This window comes from Hemicordylus capensis, chromosome 5, assembly GCF_027244095.1.
Source record: "Hemicordylus capensis ecotype Gifberg chromosome 5, rHemCap1.1.pri, whole genome shotgun sequence".
NCBI lineage: Eukaryota > Metazoa > Chordata > Lepidosauria > Squamata > Cordylidae > Hemicordylus > Hemicordylus capensis.
The window spans coordinates 188,958,841-188,963,516 of NC_069661.1; the positions used below are offsets into that span (position 1 = coordinate 188,958,841).

Consider the following 4,676-nt stretch of genomic DNA (forward strand, 5'->3'; position numbering starts at 1 on the left):
GAGCTGAACTTCAGTGAGGGGGAGGGGCATTTTAAAATCTTATCTCTGGGTCCACTCCAACCTTGCTACACCCCTGGTTGAAAAGTTCTGTAACTAATATTGTTGCATGTTGCTCACTTCCCTGACTGGTCAGAGGTTCCAGAACCAGTCTTGATTTGGCTTCCTTTGGGGGAAGAGAGTGATATGCCTTTGTGATCTTTGCTTCCTTTACAAATCAGTGGAAGTAGAACACAAGTGAAGGCAAAAAGGCACTCCTACAAGGTAGCATGTCCAACACCTCACATAAGATTAGTTCTACCCCCCATAATTTTTAGGATGCAGAGCTGGTCTTGTGGTAGTGATCATGAACTGTCCCTTTTACTAAGCAGGGTTTTCCTTGGTTTGCATTTGGATTAGTGACTATATGTGAAAACTGTCTGCTTGAAGATATTCCCTTTAGGGGATAGGGCCCTAGCTCAGTGGTAGAGTATCTGCTTTGCATGCAGAAGGACCCAGGTTCAATCCCTGGTATCTTCAGATAGGGCTGGGAAAGACACCTGCCTAAAACCTTACTGCCAGTCAGTGTAGATCAGAGTAGGCAATTGGCCGTGTTTGGACATAATGCCAAACCAAAGGAAATGTGCCAGAGGTTCCAGTTTGTGGTCATCTGAATGTGTGAAACCGTGGTTTTGTCACCCAACTGCGCCTCGGTTTTTGACCCCAACCTGAATTCGAATCTTCAATTTGTAGTGAATTTCACTGCTGAAACCTCAGGTTCCAAAGGGCTGTTGTTTCGTTCAAATTCTGCCACTGCCATAACCTAGGTTCTGTGCTGTGGCTCCTCCCAAAACAGAGAGGGCAGCTCAGAGCAGCCCAGAAATGTGTCAGCTCTATGCTGGCTGTGCTGCTTGCTGGCTGCCTCTTGGATTTGTTACCCCACCCTCCGCCATCTCCGCACTCCTCCAGCTGTTGCTTGGCAACAGGGATACCACATCCCTAGCATTCATCCTTTTAGAGGGGAAAACCACATTGGAGAGACCCTGCATCCACCTGCATCTTATGGCTCCCCCTTGTCCATCCTCACAAAAAGGATGGGATGACAAGACAGGCACAGCAGGAGAGGTCTCTCTGCAGTTCAGGGCTGCAGAGATATGTGCACCAACTTATGAAGCCCCAGCAACAGCAGAAATTGAACAACTAGGTTGTTTCCTGAACAAAGGGCACATATGCCAGGCCGCTGGGAGAGTGATACAACAGTGCTTAACAGAAATACCAATGTGCCGACCCCTTGCATTAATCTGTGGGAACCCCAGCCATTGAAGCTTTGCTATGGTCCAGTCATATACAGAAAGAGACACCACGTCGCTTCACAAATCTGGTGACTTTCTCTGTCCATTGGATTGGATGTCTTGAGCAGCCTGCAATGCACACCTTGGCACAGTGCCAGGCATGCAGGGCCTTTCTTTGGAATTACCATATACAATGTTTTGACAGCTTCTATCCGGGGAAGGGGAGGGGGCACACATGCAAGAAACCCCTTTCATTAATAACACAACCTTATCTGGCACAGCTGCTCAGCAAGGCATCCTTTCAAAGGTGTTGTGTGTGTCGTATCTTGTGGGCAGCAGAGCATTGATTTTCCTGGATGCCTGGGCAGTGTTTGTATTTTTAAGGTTCCCGTGGACAGTACTGCTCTCTCCAACTGTATAGAGGGGTACTTTCAACTCTGCATGCACACAAGCACGCGTACACACACAAACACGTATCAACATGTCCAACCTTGGCCCTCCGGCTTGGAGGTACCCCAGACTGGTGCAGAATCACACATACCAGCAAAGGAAAAGCTACCTTGAATGGGATAACCCAAAAGTTTGGGTTAAAATAAAGCTCCTAGGTTTTTTTCAGTGGTTCTGTTCTAATTTTTTTAGCAGTTTGTAGGAGAAGCGGGGCCCAGCCCCTTCCCCTGGCATGCAAACATGCAGTCTCAGCCATACTTCATGAGTAGGACTGACCAATGAGGCAAAAGAGATGTGCTCAAAAGCCTTGTGTGATAATAAATGTGCAATAGATACATATTCCCTTCTCTGCTCTCATGAGAGTGCCTGGCCATGGAGACACACATGTGGACCGGAGGGCTGTTGCCACCCAGCCTGAGTGCTAGATCCATGCAAGCACCAGGGAAGGGTACCCTAGCAACACCTTTCCCAGGCCCCGTGATGGCCAGAAACCAGGAGTCCAAGCACCCCCTCTGACAGTCTGGTCTCCCTGCAACACATATCCATGGGACTTTTTTTCTCCCCAGATAGCCACCAGGTTTGCCAGGGATTACTCAGATCCATGGGTGCCCTGCCCTGTGGTGGCCAATTTACATACAACACAGTGCTGGTCCCAGCCTGGCCCATTTGGCTGTGGTTGTAGGATCCATCCCCAGTGTTTCAGAACTCTGCCCACCTGAAACCACTTGGACACTCTTTGGAAGTCTGGAAGGGTTGAGTGGAAAGGGGAAGGTATGGAGCATGAGTTCTATTATTAAGCAGAGATATCGGGAGCCCCACATCAATGGAGGCCCCTATAGTTGGATGGCCTACCTTATGAGAGTGCAGTCCAACTGAGACCCAAAGCACATGTTGCCTCTGGTTCTCCTCAGTGGACTGGCCTTCTCATGAGAGGGCTAATCCCCAACTAGCAAGCCAACACAGGGGAAGGAGTGTGTTGGGGTTTCCTGGACTGCTTGGCCTGGGTCTATGAGTCCAAGAGCATCCTTTGTCACAGTGGACCAAACCCCAGGATTCTTTGCTTGCCCTCATATACATATTCCCTCCTAAGAAGTCATCACGATCCCTTCCCAGATTAACGCGAAACTTGTGGCCCTCTCCTTGCCATCCCCCGGTATCAGTGATTGTGTTGGTGCAAGACTATATCGCTACAGGGCTCTTGCAAGGAGGTAGTTAGTGAGGCTCTCCTTACCTGTCCCTGCTTGCCTCTACTCTATGACCCCTGCTTTGACTCCTCAGGTACTTCCTGTAGTGAGTCAGAACTCTTCCTTTCCTCCTAGAGAGAAGATAGAAACATCTCTCCCCCCACCCCCGTTCTCTCTCTCCCTACCTCTTCATTATGCAGCTGATAGATAGGATAGGTCTTTCCTATCCCAAATGTACTTCACCAATAAACTGGTTAAGTAACTTAGAATCTACAGTGACCTCCATGCATGTTACTTAAATAGCTGCAACAACTGAACTCTTCACTCTGTAACTGGAGTAGTAGCTTCCTTGGTGCTTTGCTAAATAATCACAAACCCCAACACTTACTACGTACTTAAAAGTTTGAGGACCTGGTCCCGCATGGCCTATCTCAGACACACAATTGGGAAAGAAGAAAAGTGAGCAACACCCCCCACCCACCCCATTTTTAAAGCAGCAACAGCAAGCTCTGGACATTTTATCCAAACCAGTGCTTGATCCATGTTAGTGGAAGGAAATGGAAGAGGAAGGCATTGCAGCCTGCATTCTGCATCACATGTAGGCACTACAGGCACTCCCTGCTTGACTGGGGGTACACTGCACAGCAAGGAGGCTGTTGCCTGCTGTCATCATCCCATGGGGTGGGGTGAGAATGTTGCAGAGAATGTTGTGGCTGCACAGTGTGCATGGCAGGGGGCTCTTAAGAGTAGTGCACAATGTTGAGGCTGTTGTTGTTGTTGTTATTATTACATTTATATCCCGCACTTCCTCCAAGGAGCCCAGAGTGGTGTACTACATACTTAAGTTTCTCTTTCACAACAACCCTGTGAAGTAGGCTAGGCTGAGAGACTGGCCCAGAGTCACCCAGCTAGTTTCATGGCTGAATGGGGATTTGAACTCGGGTCTCCCCGGTCCTAGTCCAGCACTCTAATCACTACACCACGCTGGCTCTCATTTAAAGTTAAACAGCTAAAGCAAATGAGCCCCTGGCTTATCAGACAGTGCAGGGGGCTAAGGTGCCAACGGAGTGATCCTGGGTGTGTGCCCTGGTGGCCCAATGCTGTCAACACCTCTGGTGGGATCATGTCTGCTGGCCCAGTCCCAGCCCCTGACCTCTGTAGAACTTTTGAGCATAGCCTCCGTGTGCACAGACTGTACACATGATCGAAATCCTGCCTATACAGAGCGTCCACCTGAAAGTCAAGGACAGAGCCAGTGAGTGCCAGCCCAAGCCCCACTCTCTACATGTGTACCCATGATGTCACACGAACAAATGTAACTTCATATTTATGTTAGCTCTCATACTAGCCCCATTAACATGCTACATTCAACATTTCTATGATACACATGATTGTTGCTCTGTATAGAGGCGCTCTAACCCCTGGACTTGCAGGCCAAAGTCCAGGGCCTTCACACCTCCTGGGGATTCCCAAATCCTCTTCAGTCTGTCCCGAGTGGTGTGGTCACTGCGGCGTCGGCACAAGGCGGCTGAGCGTGACTGTGACTTGCTCCAGGTGGCTGAGCGTGACCTCTGCTTTAGAGACAGAGGGGGGAGTGGGCAAAGAAATATGTGGGATGGGAATATGTTAAGTTGCATTTTGAAATGTTTCTGCTAATCCATATTTGCATAAATATAGCAGTTTTATATTCGTGTGTGTGTGTGTGTGTGTGTGTGTGTGTGTGTGTAGGGGGGTGATGCTTTTTAAATTTATTTAATGTTTTTTGTCATTTTTTTAT

General features: G+C 48.7%; 1 non-coding gene across 1 annotated transcript; it reads left to right on the forward strand.

Moving 5' to 3' along the window:
- Positions 1-438: 438 nt before the first annotated feature.
- TRNAA-UGC (transfer RNA alanine (anticodon UGC)) lies at positions 439-516 on the forward strand. Its single transcript has one exon. It is a non-coding gene; the product is annotated as a tRNA-Ala (tRNA).
- Positions 517-4,676: the final 4,160 nt, after the last annotated feature.